Here is a 19,392-nt window from a genome sequence, read left to right on the forward strand (position 1 = left end):
TGCTCCAGGGTCACCCAGGAACCTTATCCTCTCCAGGCTGAGCTACCCCACCTCTCTTAGCTTGTCTCTGCAGCAGAGCTCCAGTGCTCTGACCATCTTTGTGGCCTCCTCTGGACTGGTTCCAGCAAATCCATGTCTGTCTTATGCTAGGAGCCCCAGAGCTGGAGGCAGCAGTGCAGGTGGGATTGCACAAGAGCAAAGCAGAGGGGCAGAATCCACTCCTTTGACCTGCATTCCCTGCTGGGAATGCAACCCAGGATACAGATGAGCTCTCTAGGTTGCCAGCTCACATTGCCAGGCCATGTTGGGTTTCTTGTCAATCAAGTAGTTAAGATTGTTATCAGCATTTGCCCCTCAAACCTCCATTTTTAAAGAATTTATATTACTTGACTCTTAAAATATGTTTCTGGGCAGAAACAAGGGCGCACTGTGCACAGGCAAATTTTTAAATTAAAAACGGCCTCCAAAATTACTCTAGCAATTTTCTGCACACAATTGTTTCCATGTGAAAAGATCCACATTTAGTCATGAAAACAGCACACTCAAAAAAAAAAAAAAAATTTATCAACTCAGCATTCAATCTTAAGTAGTACTATGACTCTCAGTTATTGCTGCTGCGAAAACACACACTAACACCCAAACTCCAAACAGGAACAATGCCAGAAAGTAAAACTTGGTGGATTTGTCCCTGCATTTGCACATAATTACATCACAAGTTTGAAACTTCAGAGTATGGAGTAAATTTGAAATCAACCAAGAGATTATTTAATAGAATCTGAATTTAGTAATAATTTGCTTTCCTAACATACAGTTGCGTCCCTTAGCAAACATGGCAAAAGAAGCAACAATATTATGAGGCTTTAAGTTTTTTAATAAATTTTTCCAATATTAATTTTTGTTTAAGTGAATAATGTGATCTAAATCATAGCTGATACTGTATCTCTAAATTGATTGTTTTGCCTTTACATTTCCAACTATTCTACTTTTGTAATCAGTTCATTTTTTTTGGTTGATAAAATTGATATTACAAACTACTGTCTGTGTATTAATAAAGACAATATAATTGCCAAAAATGTCAGCACTTTTAAGCAAGATAAACACTTCTCTTAATCTGAAATGTCAAAGCAATTTTGTTAAACCAAAAAGTCTTTTTAAAGAGCAGCGTGACAGTAGGAACCCAAGTCAATAAATTACAAAGCGAAGCAAAGTCAAGTTGCTAAACTGTTTCTAGCTTCAATGGAGAACACACACACACACACCCAGCAGCCAGCATTTCTCATTCCCTCAAATCCTCAGTCTCTGAGCAACACAGGTAAATAGATGACTTGGAAGTGCCAGAGCAGTTACTGATCTTGCTCAGCAATATGTCTATAACAGTGACAGAAAAAGACTCTCAGGAATAAAATGCAAGAAATCTAAATATAAGAAATTATACCTTCCTCCAGAAGGAGTTCCCTACAACCAGAATCTATGTGTGTATATAAAAGTATGTGTGTCTGTGTATACACACACAACTAAATTTTAAAAAATAATTTATTTATTAGATGTTTGTTCTAGCATGTGCATTCTTTTCCAATACTCATAAAAGTTTCTGCAGCACCATTCCCTCCAGACTTTGAGTGAAAGAACACGATTTTCATTTTTTGGAGTTTGGACACCACTTAAAGCTGCTCTGCATGCACATGGCTTGAGCACAATCCACAGATGCAGAACCTTTGCACTCTTAATAAAGAATTGGGTTTAGCTTAGAGAGACAGAGGCCTCCTGTGTTATTACCCACCACGTGGTGCACAAAATGCCTCTCAGCCAGGCGCACGGGCTGGAGCACCAAGGGCTGCAGGCACACAGATGAAAAGACAGTACTGGCCAAAGACTGATTACAGTGCAGAGCTATTTGCTATTTGGAATTGAAATAGGGCTCATCATGACAAGCCTGGAAGCAATACTTGTTCACTGATGCCTGAGCCATTTATAAGGTTTGAAGTTCACATTTTTGGAGGTGTTTTCTCTCATTGTTTTAAATTGTGGGTAAACTTGTCCTCATTTCTTACAACAGCAGACTTGGCTTTGCAGTCATTACCCATTTCTATATGTACATATTTTCTAATATAGCCAATTAATTGTGCACTAATACTGTGTGCCACTATTACAAATCTAGAGAATCAGCAGCATGTGTTTAAAAAACCCAAGAGCCTTTTCCTCTACTTAAAGAGTTTAGGAGGGCAGCCTAGCGTTCCAAATTTAAAATTGAAATTTTAGTCACCATACCTTTTTCTCTCATACAATTGTTATTGTATGATCAGCATTATTTTTGACTAGTTTTGCCTTTTAAGTTTATCTAATTTCACAAACTTGAAGACAAGGCTGGTTCCCAAGGGACTTCTGCTCAAGATTTTATAGTTCTAGTACTAAATCTTTAAAACATGGGATGTAACGAAACATATACAGCAGCACTAGAGCTCCTCTGAGCTGCATCACCACAGACCTTTGTTTTTAATGCAAATCACCCCAGTCAGTGGCAAGGTAGGGCTCATTCCATTCCCTGTCCCCCGGCTAGCTGGGCTTTACCACTGCTCTGCCAAGCTCTAGAGCTGTGGAGATTTCCATGGGAGAAGAGGAGATGCTGCAAACTAAACTTTTGTCTCTGATGATCCCAATTTTACCTGGAGCTGAAGACTGGCAATTTCCAGAACCCTAAGCAGTCCTCAGATAATCTGTCCTCTATGGCCCTTTGGCACCCCAGTGCTTATGGTCTAAGCCTGATCCTGACAGGTTCAGAGAGATGGGGGTGAGTGGGACAGGATTTTGCTCTTCAAACCTGAAATGGAAATTAATTCCCCCAAATCTAAAACTCAGGGTCCCCCAACAATCTCTGTGTTTTTTCTTGAAGGGACTGTTTTCTTTCCCTGATGAAAAGCCATTACAATGATGGACTTGCAGAACAGAAAAAAAAAATAAAATTGCTGGGGCAGAACTGCAAACAATGCAAAAATAAGGGCCCAGGCCACAAACTGTATTGGCCTCTCATCTCTCCAAAAGACCTTACTATTAATATGTCTTATTGCTCAGTCAGATTCTGGATTAACAGAGAACTCCTCACTAGACAGAACAGCCACTTTCAAAGAACTCACAATTGTCATTCCCTTTATCTCAATCTTACACAAATTTAAATACTTAAATTACTTGCTGAAAGGAGACTGTAGTTGCTTATTTAAGTCAGTGGCTGATTAGCTACCTAATTTTAACATCTGTGCTAAAAACAACATCCAGGTCAGTTCATTATAAGCAGACAGAAGGCTTTTGACCAAACAATACTCAGGCAGAACAGCAAGAGTTAAATAGTTTCAAAACATTTTCTTACTGCTTCTCTGTGACAAATGCTCAGAAAAGCCTTTTCCTAACCTTTTTCTAAGCCATCCAGGGCTTGATGCAAATGCTGAAAAAACTGGGCTGCTCTCAGTTCTTTTCATATGACAAAATGTTTAAGCACTTGGAACCAAAGTTTCACAACTGTACTTTTTAAGCTGACCACAATGGACATATGTACAAGTCATTTAAAACTAATACAGAGAACAATATAATTTTATAACCATAGAGTAACTATCCACTGGAGGCTGGTTTGGCCAGCCCTGTAGCATGTTCCCTACTTTACACATGGAGTTAGTTCTTCTCTCGAAGGATATATTGTGGCTGGAAAGGGAATTTTAGTTCAGTCTTAAAACTGGTTTTCTTTTCTTGACTTGGAGATGCCAATAAGGTGTAAATATTTTTGAGGAGACTTTTATTATTCAATAATGGCACTGTTTTATTTTTGGCATGTACATACTGGGGTTTTTTCTCATGTTCCATTATACTCAGCCCACACAACTTTTTATTATTAATGAAGTTATTGTGCTTAGAAAGCCAAATACTGAACCTTTGGCTATACCAAAGTAATTTTTTCAACACAGAGGCAATGCTGTGGTTCAGCAAGCAACTGAATTTGCCTCAGGAATGATAGGAGCCACCTCCTGTGATGGTTTTTTTCAGTGTCAGCTCACAGAGTGGGTTAGTAACAAAGGTCTTGTCCCTCAAGGTTCATAGATACTCCCATTACTTGATGGGACTATGCCTACATATAAACATTTGCAGAATAAACCGGAAAAATTGTATTTAGACACTCAGATAGTAAGACCCACCATATCAACAAACACCTGAGCTCAAAATACAAAAAAAGACCTGCTAATCAGTGCACTAACCCAGAAGAACACTGATGCCTTCAGTTTTAGAGCTTTCATATTTTCCAGATTTCATACTGCAATAATATACAACTCTGAACTTCATATAAAATGTTAGTAAGTTCTCTTCACAGTCTAGTCAGACAAAACAATCCTTTTCCAGCCTGAGAACCAAGGACACCATTACAGCTTCAGGCCCAAAAAGTGTAAAAACCAGCAAATTGAGGAGAGCAATCTGGGGGGATAGGACTTCATAACTTGAAGCTGTATTGGACAATTAACCCAATAGGGCAAAGGACCAAAACTTACAAAAGTGTGAAAATTTGTGAACTGTCGACCATCCTGGGTGTAGCCTTGGCCAGGCTCTTGCACTGTCCAAGGTGTATCCTGTGAAGGCCTTTCAAATAAATACTTTATTCCTTTAACACTGTCTAGCCTCCGTTCCAGGTAGTCTCTCAAAGCATCAACATGAGGGCAGTATTTTGTAGACATAGACAAGGCAAGTTCTCCTTCTCAAAACTCCATCTTTTGGATTGAAAGAAGCAAACCACACCAAATTCTGTGCTTTCTATCGAAGCCACAATTCTCTGAGTCCATCCATCCCCTGTTGGAGCAGTAGAACAGGGGTACAGGGTGCTATGTACTTCTTAATCCCAAAATGTCACTGTCCCATCTAGTCCTCACCTCAACAGTTCAAACTCATGCAGGTACTGAGGAGATCCTGGTTCTCTTGTAAAATTTTGTGAGGTCACACAGTGACATGATTTTGGTATGAAACATCTTTATCTCCTTAGTTCAACTTCAGCCTGTGAGGCTACCATACCCTTAAGTGCAAAGTCTCTAAGTATTTCCAATTAATAGTGAAGAATAAGAATTGGGATGTAGTAACGAAAATTTTACTATTTTAATTGCATATGGGTACTGCATTATATAAGCTACTTTTGGTATTAAAAAGTAGTTTTGAAAAATTCCTACCATACATATATTTACATCCATCCAATACCTTTCCATGAACATATAGGTTTCCTCTGTAAGGAGTACACACAACACTCAGCATTTAAAGACAATTACTTTTGCCTTAATTACTGTTGGGTTTTTTTTATACGCTTTCATCATCAACTAATTTTTCTTTCCAATGATGTCACTGCAATTATCTTTATTCAGCCTGAATGTTTTACATTACTTAGGCAGCTAGATAGCTGCCTTGGACTTGAATTGCTCAGCCATTTTTGGAACTCAGTCCACAGTAAGATTTTGCTTCCCTACTTTTCAGGGTGGTTTCCAGGCAGACATCATGGCATTGCTCTGAGGGTAGCTCTCAGTCATTTAGCATTTCTATATCCCAGTGTCTTGGCTTTGCTGTAACATGGGAGCAATGGTTTCTCTGAGCACACAGGCTCATGTCACCTTTTCCTTGGCAGGTCAGGTAGCAATCAGAGTTCAGCAGAGGCACTGTGATTGAAATCCCTGGCATCATTCCTGCAGTGGAGAGTCTCTGCTAAGACTCATAGATTAATTCATTGATCAAAGCAAATCCCCTAACCAAAGTTCCAGAAAGCACTTTTACTTGTGCTTAATTTTAAATCTGTGGGCAGTTTCATCTGTTCAAAACCTCTGTGTTTTCCTAGACTACAGTCCTTGCCAGCCATTACAAAGTTTGCAAGACTTGCTCTAACATGGAAGCCCCAGAAAGGCTGCCCATTTTCCTATACATTTCAAAGAATCAGTATCAGTGTACCATGAACTAACTAAGGAATTAAAAATGAATGGTTTGGCATTTTCCTCAGCATCTAGCAAATCATTTATTATTAACAATTGCCAATAATTCAGCAGCAGCCTCTCCTTTGTTGCCTCTATTGTTTGCCAAAAATTCCTCCTTATTTTAGTAAGTCTGGCTGAACAGGGCAGAACACGCTTGTAACATTTTAAAAACTTTTTCATCTAAAGTGACAAAGACCTTTCCTCCAGGGCACCAGCAGAACAGCAAAACCCTGTACCTGAGTTAATAAGTAAGAGCAAAACAAGTAAAACCTTGGGATTTAGCACTTTTTCCAGTTGTGATTTTCCAGAGTCCCTGTTCATCAGCATCTATTATTTACCTTTTAGCTTCATAGCATTTCCTTTTCACCTGGGACTTGGGTTATTGCTTTGCAAATTGTATATTAACATTGCTTACCTACAAATACTTTAGGTATGATCCCAAGGGCAGTACTGTATGCAGTTTGATGAACATTTGAACTTTTAAAATTCAGTAGCATTTATTTTAACCACAACTAAAAGACGAAGTTGAATTTTAAGTTTGGTGAATAATTTACATCTAATTAAAGACAAACTGAAGTAGGGCAAAATTCACTTCTTTGCAGAAGAGTTGCAATTAAATTTTTGTTTTGTTTAAAAGCTCCCAACATCAGACCTTATATGATTGAAAAAGCCAGTCCTGACACACACCATGAAGGGAAAATAATAGTTTTAACTAGGAAGGAGAAAAGCAAAAGGTATTTAAGACAAATGAGCCTGCATAGAAATTTTGGGACTGTAACAACTTTTGAAGAAACCTGGCAGAGTAGCTTATAAAACAAACAGTTGTTCCCTCTTTGGATATTAGTAAGAAATCATGAGAAAATTAGAAGAGCTAAAGTATTCTCAGATGTTTGCAGTGAACACTCCCCAGTTCAGTGTTTGGAAAATGCAATGTGTAAAACTTCCCGTAAACAAAAGGTTTTCTAAAATGTCAATTCTGGGATGTTCTTGGCTGAGATTGCTGGAACAAATAGAAATAGGTTTGTGAACATAAATAGCTGATGTGGAGTGTCCTTGGCAATGTCTGCACTAATAAGTCAAAGATAAAAATAAAGAAAAGAGTAAAATTACAATTCAAAGAGTGACAGAGCTGGGAAATTGGGCTTCAGATTGCCTGCCCATTTTCTCTCATCCTGCTACAACTTGCTGTGTTAGAACACCTGGTATAAAAGCTGTCACCAGACACTAATCCCTGAACTCAACTACATTCTGAATGCTCCCAGAAAAGCTCTATGAGGATATGTGTGAACCTCCCATCTTGCAGCAATGCTCTTGCAGCCTGAAGCCTTTCATGGAGGAGCTGACTACATGGGTGATATGTGCCTTTCACATAGAGGACATTCTTCAGTTTCTGCTAGGCTCAAAAGTTGGTTGACTCTTTTTTATCTCACAAAAATCCCTTATGGATAAATAACCAAATTCCAGGAAAGCATGTCTAGGAGGTAAAACACAAAGCTTTGGAAATACAACTGTGAGAAGCAATGAGAAGTAGAAAGGACAAAGCCTAAACTCTAGGAATAAAACAAGTTTCTTACCTTTCTGTCATGATTTGATTAGCAGCAACAAGATCCAGGTTTGATTTCTGGCTCTTTTCTCAGAAACCTAAGAAAATTAAACCAAACTGGTTGAGTGTTCAGTGAATGATACTTTCATCTTTTCAGTGAAAGAAAACACATAACTTCACTGCAGGGACAGAGGTGAAAAGAGTAAAAAATTAAATTCACTGAACGGCCGGTTTTCCCTTAAATATAGTAATAATTAGTCAAATCATTACTCATTCACAATCACAGTGAAGAATTTGATCCTTCTTGACCAAACCCTCTACTGCCATCTGCTTTAATTTAAAGCATTTTGAATTATCAATCTGCAAGATTTAGATTTTAGATGAGATTAGATAAATTACATCACAGTGACCACAGATAGGTACTGAATTACCAAGACTTTCTTGCTTCCTTACAAGCATACAATGTCATCAGATTTTAAGAAGTTGGTTCTGGGTATGTGTTGTCATGGTAGGGGTTTTCTTGGTATTGATTTTGTTTGGGGGATTTTTTTTTTTTTTTGGTTGTGCTTTTTTTTTTAAATAGCCCTCAAAAGGCAAAACAAAATATAAAGGGAATTTCTCTTAGACCTCTCTTACTACCACTGCCAAAAACATTCCTTCTAACCATCTGTTTTCTGGAAAGGGCTCCTCACATCTTTTGGGCCTTGGCTGTCAGGGTTTTCTACATTTGAGAAAGGATATGTGCCTGTGCCTGCACATGAGGCCTTTAATTTGGAAACCAGCACAAAAAATTCTGTTTTATAAAAAGGCTTTTTTCTAAAGTTGCACAGAAAGCATTTCAGATCAGTTGCAATAGCAGCTTAAGCTGCAGAAGGTCAGTGAAAGCAGCAGAGGAAGCTCCTCAGATAGGATTCATTACTGACCATTGGTCTGATTGAAACCATAATGTTTCTACCACTGTCTTGGGGGTTCTCCTTTACACCTCTCTGGTTCACACATCAGAGAACTATGCAGCTGTCTCTAAATCACTCTTTCAGTGTGCTCAGCACATGAACACCTAAATATAAAACATGCTAATGTGGGTCCTGTCAGTAGCTCAGCACATTCTCTCTGTTTTCTCTCTCTGGATGACCCAGTGCTGAGGATCACTCCTGCCAGGCATGGCCTGAGCTCCCAAACAAGCATGCCACAAGGCAGTGTAGCAAGACCTGCATTACTATTAGGCCTGCCTGACGTGCCAGCACATGCATCAAGCTCCTTCAAAGCATTTACTCATCTGTTTTACTGTGCCAGCTACTCAACCACAGCAGCAATGAGTACCTACCCAGCAGAGTAATCGTCTGCATTATGGCACAACCCCACACCAGATGCAGAAACAGCTATAAAAGCAGGCAAAACGGGAACCAGAGGTTGGGCCCCTCCTGCCAAGAAGTAACTTGGGTGGATCAGATGCCCCAAGGCCATTGTGCTTTTATGGACAAACCAGGCTGCTTTTATGAGCCCTCTCAAGCTGTACACAAGGAAACCAAACACAGGATCACAGAATCTTAAAATAACTTAGGCCAAAAGAGACCTCTGGAGCCATCTTGTCCCATCTATGCTTAAAACTGGGCTGAATTGGATCAGGTGAGGGCCACCTACAAGTCTCTAACTCACCTTACTCTCTGCTGTATTAGAGAACTGGGACACCAGGCACCACAGGCACACATATCCATGACAATATTTTGGATCACATCAACTACAACACCATAACAAGCTGCTAAACGGAGGGGCAAAAAGAAGAAACTGCAAAGAGGAATAGCATGTTCAAACCAAATTCAGACCCCATGCTTCCTTCTAACCTCAGCAGAAATACTTAATGTTCAATGCATACAATGCTATTAAAAACCAAACACATTCAAGGAAGCCAGTGGGGTCTGCATTGTACATTTTGGCCTTGCTGACACATGTTTTTGTCCACCAGAGTTGAGCAGATATGAAAGGAGGAGGGAAAGCATCTGCAAATGCCACACATTTAAAAACAGCCAGCTGGATGCTATTGACAGTGCTCAAAACCATCAGAGTATTTATCGTGTCACACTCCCAGGATGGGGCCAAAGCACAGTCTGGGCTAGCAGTTGCTGTTTTCATTTACTTGGTTTTAGAGGAGAGTTAGGAAACATCACTTCAAATGAGGAGGTTCTGCTTTGGTGAAATTACCTGTTACTTGGAAACCAGGTAGGAAAGGTAAGAAAACAGAAAGAACCTCCCCAGGCTTAGCTGGAGAGAGTGCAGAAGACAGAAGTAGAATTTACTTGCTTCCATAATCATGGCAAATTGAGCGTTCTGCTCAGTTTAGTGATTCAGTAATACTGTTTTCAGATAGTTTAGCCAAAAAATTTTATCTGCAAGGTTTTCTTCTCCCTAAAAAGCACTGCTGCTAATTTACCAAAGGCAGAAAAATGCAAAGTTTCTGAACATGTGGATACTAAAGAAAATTATTTCTTTAGCGATGACCGCATGAAAACTCTTAGAATTTCCTTCTGTACTTCATGACTTTTTAGTGGTCTGGATGACTTTGAGAGAAAAAGCAAATATTAAGAATCTGATCTGAGTTTTCTATGACAAACAGTAAATGGCAGACAATCCCTTCCATTATTATAGTGTCAATGGCACACTTCAGTAAGTATTCATTTATTCAGGCTATCTAGTCTCTTCATGTATATGCACATAAAGGTGATGTAAGAAGTTTAGACAATTTTTTTCAGTGTGCAAAAACATTGACATAATCACAGTGAAAAACAGGAAATAACTATTAATCTTATTAACCTTACTGTCAACTTAAGATAAACATGTGTTGTGTTCTTATATGACTTCTTTATCAAAATTCAACAAAGCTTAACAGATTTGAAAGAAATTTTGCCCTATGAGGTGAAGAAATTTAAAATGTAGATGTAGCAAGGAGCAGATCCAAACATTTTTGTGATGCCTACTGTCACATTGATAGCAGTTCTAAGCTTTTTACCACGACAAAAGTAACAGCAAAGTTCTCACAGTGCACACACAGCTAAGGGTTTCTAAAGAAAGCAAAGTGATAAAAACTAGCTACATTTCTGTTTCCAATGGAAGGATATATTCCATTGGAAACAGAGACACACAGGTATTCTGAGGTGACATCCCATCAGGAGGGGTCACACATTTCTACCAGATTTGTAGAACTCACTGAATCTTGACATTACCCTCAAACCCCAGGCCATTCTTCCTGCATATAGTTTGTATGGATGAACATTGTCACAACTCTGGCTGGACCACTACAGAAACAGAAACTGAAGTTTTCCAGCTGAAAACTTGTCTTTTTTCTCTCATCTACAAGTGTCAGGTCCTGTCCATGTTTCACCTGCCAGGACTGTCAAGTCCAGCAGAAGGGTCTGCCTACACTCCTATTTGTTCCCACAGAAATAAATTCAAACACTCGTAAGTATTTGGCATCTTACTCTTTCATGCTTTCCCAGAAAATCCATTTAAGCCCAGTTACCTCTGTAAATACACCCTTCCCTAACAGTGTGGCAGAGGCACAAGGCAAAGTGACAATATTCAGATTTGTTCACCTCACCCAGGATACTTCAGTCTCAGCAGTTGCACAAAAAACACCAAACACCACACCCCATCCTAAACCCCTCCCCCAGAAAAACTCCCAAAAGAATATTCCTGACCATAAAAAGACTGGAAGTTTTGTTGAGCTAAATTTACATAGAACTTTCACTTGTTTCTCTCTGTGTATTTGCTTTTTAAACAAAACCACCCAACACTACATGGTCCAAGAAAACACGGTTAAAGGAAATTGTACAGCTCTGATTTCTTGTAACCACTTTAACTTAATTTTGAGTCCCTGAACTTTTTCCTTATGTTAGCTAATTAAATTATTTTTAATAACAATGATAATTTGGTCAAGGATAAGAATAAAAGGGCTTTCTGAAGGAGGTTCTTCACATAAATGTACACATATTTAGTGTGCATTCTGTGAACACATTCTCCCTATGTAATAGAGAGCCAGAAAATCATCTGTCAGGGGATGATGGATGATGAACTCTGCTCCTTAGGCCTCAGGGCCCAGCCCTGCTGCTATACTTGACTTAGCCTTCAGTAGGCACTAAGTGTTCTGTCAGATTCATGCCAAGGGAAAAGCTTATGCCTGGAACTCCCAAAAGTGTGGGAACCAGAATAAACAGAGACATTTTTAATGTTACCACACATTTTAAATCTGCTGTGTCACTTTCCTGTAAGCATTGCCCATATTTCTGTAATATAGACAGTCATTGTGGGTTTGTTGCTCTGCCCATCACCTCTGTTCTTTGTTGTACACTAACCAAGAAAACAAATGAAAAATAAAAGGAATGCACAGCATACATGACCATTTGGCTGAGTACTGCACTCTTTTAGCAAAGTAGAGATGAGTTCTTGGGGTGTTCTTTTCTCCCTTCCCTTTGACAGTGCATTTCTTGGTTTGTTGCAGCAAGGCTTTTCTCACCACATGCAGCTTTATTAATTCAGGGGGTCTTTCAAAGTACTCTTGGGTGGTGTATCACCACACACAGATATGTATGGCAGGGCTAGAGTTAAAAGCCATCTTCCCCTTTTCCTTACACCCCAAAAATTCAATCAATCACTAAATTATGCTGCTTGGCTTGGATGGACTGCAAGACTCTCAAAATCTCAAGCATTTCTATTATGAGCCAAAGGTCCCACAGATCCAAGGCAAAATGACGGTTTCAAACTGATGCCAATCATAAGCATGGTTTTCTAATGCATATTTTTATTTCATATTGCCTAACCACTGATTATAACCAGGCTTTTTAAACAATTTTCTTAAAACAGAATTGGTCAAATGCAGCTATGATGGAATTTCCATCTTTCAGAAATTCCTCAGCAATGAATGTCTGTGTCTCCTTTTCTTTCATCACAGTCCTCTTTAGATAAAATATTTATATTGTGGCAAGTAGTAAAAGGTTTTATTCCTTGTTTAGGAGAGGCTGACAGAAAATGCCATAAAAATTAATAGCTGTTCAAATTACACAAAGTAATATTGAGGATCTTTTCCTCCCCACCACTGCAGGTATCATTACCCATAGAGAGCAGTATAGAAGCTTTGTGAAAAACTTCTCATTTAGATGTCCCTTTAGTTCAATAGGGATATTCTGTAGCCCTGATTTATGACTTACCAGCTTGTACTCCCTTCTTATACCTTCTCAGAACTAACAGAAGTCATTGAGGCCTAACATGCCTGAAAAAATATCTGCATTTAAATTCTTAAATCAGTCATGTTAACCCTTATAGGCATCAGCAGGACTCCTGCAGCACCAAAAAGGGACACAGCAAGGCAAGGGCAGGGAGTCATAGGAAAGAAAACATATTTTTAGGCCAGAGTCACTGTTACAACTCCAGCAAATTTCAAATGAATATTTATCAGAGCATGATGCCTACTCCTGAAAACTAGCCTTTCCTAGCTATGTAAGGACTGTTATTTGCAACCCCAATGTTGAAAACTGAAATCAGATGGTTAGATGAGCATCTACTCCTCCACAGTCTTACAGGCATTTCTTTCCTACAATACACATTAATACAAGAAGATATCCAAAGGTCCATTCATCTTACTTTACAGATGGGTTTGCCTTCAGCTCCGAGCCTGACTTGCCTTTTTTTTCAATGCATTCATCCCAGCACCACTCCAGGCTTCCCCACAAAATACACCCGTCATTCACTAGCAGAGAACAGTTTAAATGCTCTTATCTACTCACTTGAAATCCCACCCCCAGGCAAACTGTTCCCTGAGATGATCTTTACCCTTCATTTGAGTCTAATGCACCGAGACCTAAAAGGACATTATGTCCAGAGACTGGTGTGGCTACAGCAGCAATTACCAGTTCAGCAAATCAGCTGCTCCTTGCAAGCACTTCTCAGGCTATATAGAAGCCAAGAAGAACCTGGAATCATTGTGTCAGCAATTCTCAAAGACTATTTTAAATGGTATCAAGTTTAATAAAACTTTTACAACACAGTACAGAGTGTACTTTGTGTTCCTTTGAAATTGATAGAACAAGCCAATTTTTCCAGGTTTGTAGGCATAACATTTATTAAATTATAATAAGAAAATAGCTATTTAAAACCATGAAATGAAAGACTATAACATACATTTAAAGGTCAACAAATGCATGAGTTTCCTTATTATATATTTTATCTGAGAAGCACTGGGAGACAAAGGAGCTCTGACCCTACCCATGTGCAAGCTGCACACTGTTGCCCTGATTTGGACAAGGAATTACATGGACAGCCCTCCTTCACCCAAGCCTCTTACAAAACTGCCTTCACCCATGAAGATGGTGACTTACATCCTTTAAGTAATTTCCAGCACACATCACATATAGATGGAGCTTTTGTAGCTGCAATAGGAAGATCAGAGTGAAATAAAATGATTTTATTCCATCTCTGCACTATACTTCCTTTAGGATGTTCCTTAAATCAGTTTTACCACCTCCACCCCAATTTCCTTTCTGCAACTATGGAAGCTTAATATGTTCTATAGAAGGGAAAAGTGGTTGTGTTAACTAATATTGTCAAACAGAAAAAAAAAAAGAGATGATCAACAAAGAAAAGCCATTGAGAAACTACCCAGATGAAGTGGAAACTTCAGCACCAAGGGTCTGGAAAGAAATATGATCTAGGTTTTGGTATTTAAAAACACTATAATGTTTCAGCATTAAAACATTTTTATTTCTTCCTAAATATGTTTAACATCTAACTTCAACTAGCTGGAAAACAATAAATATTGCTGGGGTTTTTCAAGTGCTATTTCAGTAGGCCTCATTTACACTCTTCACTTAAGCTGAGTTGGTATTTAGAAGGATTTAAACAGGGCCTCTTTTTAGCAGCCCTTGGAGTGTTACATCTTCCTGGATGCTCAAACAGAATACATGGACAAGAGCACAGCATAAACCTTCTGTATATTAATAATTGCAACTGTTTTCCCAAATTCATAACATAAACCCTGACATTGTAGCACACTGAAACATAATCTTTGTGGTATAGAACTGCCTAAGTTTGATAGACCTCAGAAGCCTTCATTAATATTTCCTTCTCCTCTGTGGATGTAAATATATATTGCATATGGAGCCTGATATAAATCCATTGACATCTATGGAACACTTCAATAGAAAGCAATTTGGATGAGTACAGGCAACCCTGTGCCTTTAGGCTGCTAATCAGCTTTTGAGCGTTAAATTCAGCTGGCGTAAATGATATATAAAAATACAGAGAGACACTCTTAGAGCTTTCATCAAATATGTAAAATACAACACAGAAACACTATCACCATGCACAGGTCCAGGTGTTTAAAGATGAATGTTGTAAAATTGGCACAACTCTGAAAAACACAGCTGTGATTAGGATATAATTATCTCATGCAAGAAATGCATTTCAGAGCTATAATTCTTTGCTGCTTGAAACAGGAACAGATTTTTATTATTTTCCACTCACCTTAATTCTGCAAAGTCTGTGAAGTCTTTCTCTATCAAAAAGAGTGATTTGAATTCTAGTCTAGCCCAGAGTTCTAAACAAATTTTTTTCTAACTGATAAAACAAAAGCAAATTCTTTTCAGAAACCTAGCTTTAATTCTGGATCTCAGATTGATGGAACAGGGCTGTCAGCAAACACACCTATTATTTATTACTGGATACTAATGATATGAAAGCAATGGAAAGAAACAGGGACACCACAGATATTTGTAAGTTACACAGCTTATCTGCACTGACATTTTATATCTGAAGCATATCTTCACATCTGAAAGACACCACAGTATCAGAAAATAATTCTACTGGTGTATGAATGCAGCAAAGCATGGATGTGCAGGTCACCAGCTGAACTTGCTTGCACATTATGTTCTGCATAGCTTCCACAGAAATACACATGTATACCATATGTATACTTAAATTTTTCAGATCAGAGCCTGTTACCATTTGAATACAATTGCAAAATTGCACAAGAGCCATATTGTTATAATTGGCTGAGGTAGGCAGAGATGCAGCTATGGATATATAAATCTCCTTCCACCAGACGGAGAATTTCCTTCAGATGCAGAATAAACACAAAAGGGGGAAAAAAACTTCACACAAAAAATCAGCTCTATCCTGTGTGAAGAATCCTTCCTGAGCCAAACACACTAAATACAACAAAACCACCAAAACTTGAAAAGATTAATTTTTACATTGACTTAAAACATTAGAGAAAACAATCTATCTAGCTGGTATTTTCTGTTTCTAAATTTGCAATGCAAAACAGGAAATAAGATATTTCAGGATATAAAAATCACAACGTATGTATGGGCTGTATCATTTGCAAAGCCTAGATATTAATATTAGAATCTACTTCTGAGAAAATTAATATCTATTTTAAAACCCTTTTTTTACATTTAGTATGTTTAATTTAAAGAATGTAGGACTGCAGATGAATATTCCAGTATCTTAGTCATAAAATTATATCACTTCCACATATTCACAATATGGTTAAATAGCAGCCATAAATTAAAAGAAGAGTCTAATAATTTAGACTGTTCTAAAACAATACTAAAGGCAAGTAAAAATAAAATATGAATGTTTCAATTAAACATCATCAGGATGTTTAATTAAAATATGCTACATCTTATTGAGAAAATATTTGGAATTAATATAGTCAAATATGCCAGAAAAAAATCCTTTTGCTCTGATGAACTAAAACTGATTCAACTCTGCCAGGGGTTCTGGTCACAAGAGAGAAGCTGCACTAGATTACACAGCAATATTGAGCCATCTTCTTAAAACAGGTATTTTAAAAAGTCATGATCCGCTTTTCCATAGCTGTTCTCTGTAAACATTTGGGAAATGAATTGCTCAGTAGCCATAGAATATAAGAAGCAGCAAGCAGCTGAACTTGGAAAAAAAAATAGCTGCATTTCTTGAAAGAGATGAGATGGCTTCCTGTAATATGAAAGCAAAGCTTAAAAGATATGCTAGAGCCAAGAAGATCTATTGTATAAGGATGAAATTCACCCCCTGTAAAGTATCAAGATTTTCCCATTGATTAGCCATGATTAAGTGGTGTTTTAGAGACTTAGGTAGGACCTAAGAGAATAATAGATATGCTGGCACTCTTCTATTAACATTAATTCACCACGTAGAGCTAACAAAGACATCCACACTTGAGTTACACCTCACTTTGAATCAAAGTTAAAATAACTATGCTGCAAAATAATTACTGGACCCATTTTATCACCCTGCCTTGTCATTAAAGGCATTTAGACTTCCCAAACTCTATTTTACAATTCTTTTAATGAGTTAGAATCACTGTAACTGTTTTTCCTGTGATGTGTGGAAACTAAGCATGCAGATAAAATGGATTAAAAGACTCCAGGAGTAGTGGCACTGAGCTAGGCTACCTTCTTTCTTTCTTTTTTGTAAGTCACACCAACAGAACATGCAACCTATATTCTGGAACAGTACTCCTAGAGATCAGGCTGATGCTCCAAGTCTATCCATGCTTAAGAGGCATTTGGAAATACGTCCTTAGCAACATGCCTTAACTTTTGGTCAGCCCTGAATTGCTCAGGCAGTTGGACTAGATGATCCTTATAGGTCTCTTCCAACTGAAATATTCTATTTTATTCTACTTTTCTTCTACTCTAAATTTAAACCCTTCATACTTCTTTAACGAATTCCAGCCCAAAGTACCCTATAGTCAAGGAATTGCATAAACACTTCTGGGAGAAGGCTTGGTAAGGTACTTGAATTATAACCCAGAGAAACAAGTTATAAGTGGAGGAGACTAGGATAGATTTTGGAGGGTAAGAATGTTTGCAAGTAACTCAGAAATCACCAAGTCCTGAGTGTTCCAGTGAGGAGGCTGTTCTGCCTGTAGTGGGGAAAGTGTAAAGGCATCATTCAAAGACCACAAAAACTCCACATCAACCAGAGCATGTCTTAGGCTCTGTTCCTTTCCCCAGACTCTCTGTCTTTAGAAGAACATGGCAATGTTCTTCCAAAGAAACAGGGAAGGACTACAAGAATAAAAATTCTCTCTTTCTGAACACTTTAGCTAAAGTGAAGTTCAGCTGAAGAGAGATTTCCACACAGAAGTAAGTTGCACTGGTTGATTAATTCAGGCAACTCCTGTTCTCAAAAGGTAACTAGAAATCTCAAGGCAAATAAATCTCCAGTCAAACTTGACTGTTTCTGTACTTTCCACTAATCTCAACAGGAGAACTAGAGCAAAAGGTGCACTTTATTTTCAACTTTAGCTTGTCTTCTCTCATTTTCTTTCCTGCTAGCAGGATAGAGAGGAAGAGAGAGACTGCTAAGTAATTATGGTAATGACTATTTCTCTGAGATTTTTCAAGCCTCATTTAAAAACCTCAATTGTCAATGTTATAATCCAGTAACATTTGTTTTGAGAATGTCTTTTCCCAAAGCAGTGTGCCAGCAAATCATGTCCAAACTTTGTACATATCAAAATGACTTTGAGTCCAGAAATTTTTAAACCCTGTTAATAAATGTGAAATCTGTGACATGTCCAAAAAATTATTTTATTTGTTTGACATGCCTAGAATCCAGTGCATTAATTAGGGGCCTGACAAGTTTATGGGAAGTATCATCTAAACATAGAAAAGCTCAAATCAGGAAACACTTATAAAGACAATATACTCACAGCCTGAAATAGTAAGAGAGATTGTTGGATGAAAAACTTCAAGCATGACTCAGTAGCTGTAAACCTATCTGGAAATATTTAAGTCAAGATCCATGATTTGTATCTATAGAAAATGTGAGGGTTGGCAGTGGATTTCTAGATTTGCTTTGTAAATTGGTCAGGAAATTATTTCCTGTGTGCAATGTTATTTTTGCAGATGCAAATCATGTTTTTTGGATTTGGATGTGAAGACATGCAGGTCAATTTTAGTAGATCCTCCTCTCTCCTCCTATTTCCCCTTCTTCTCCTCTGTGGGTAGGGGACTGTTAAAGCACACTTGAGAATTTGAAACTAAAACTTAAAGCCATCTTCAAAAAGAAGGGAAAAAAAGGAGGAGAAAAGCATGAATTACGATGAAGAATTAACTGACTGCAGCAAAGTTTTCCCCATAGCAGGAGACTGGTAAATGTTGGGAAAACAAATCTTCATAATTATTGACACTTGTGCTGGAGTAAACCTAAGCCAAACCATTAAGTTGCTCAACCACAAAGAGATGATTAAAATTATTCTGAAAATCTGGCTGTGTTTTTCTTTTGGAAATAAAAGGTGAGGTGGAAAATGGAGTTTATGTCTGCATGTTCCACAAAACAAATCAAACTAACTTTTATTTTTAATTGTTGAGTTTAGGAGGAGAAAAGGGAAGCTAAAAAAAGGCCACTGGAGTATTTCTGTGGGGATAAAATGCTAAACTGAATATACTATTTTTCATTTAAAACATCTGAGGCATTTCTTCAGTTTCCTCATAAGGACAATGTTGAAAAAATATTCAAGAGTGAGATTGTCAGAAACAGTGATTTCCCAATAATCCTATTTACATAATCAGAGGGCCAACTTAGAAGAGGAATGGCAGCATTGAAGCTGCATGATCTTAAAGGTGACTCTTTCTTTAAAGGCTGCAAAATAAGACAAATAACCACCAAACCAAAAGAGAAAAGCTTTCTAGTCACCAAAAGTGAAATTAGTCATCTCTGAAGAAGAAAAAAACAACCAAACATTTCCCAATATCACCCTTCATAACTGGGATAAAACCAGTTTATTTTAAATGTTCTGAGCTAATAGTCTTTTATCATGCCATGTACTGCCTTTATGGCTACATCTTGTTCCAATTTTGGTTTCATCCATTC

This window comes from Haemorhous mexicanus, chromosome 12, assembly GCF_027477595.1.
Source record: "Haemorhous mexicanus isolate bHaeMex1 chromosome 12, bHaeMex1.pri, whole genome shotgun sequence".
NCBI classification, from domain to species: Eukaryota; Metazoa; Chordata; class Aves; order Passeriformes; family Fringillidae; genus Haemorhous; species Haemorhous mexicanus.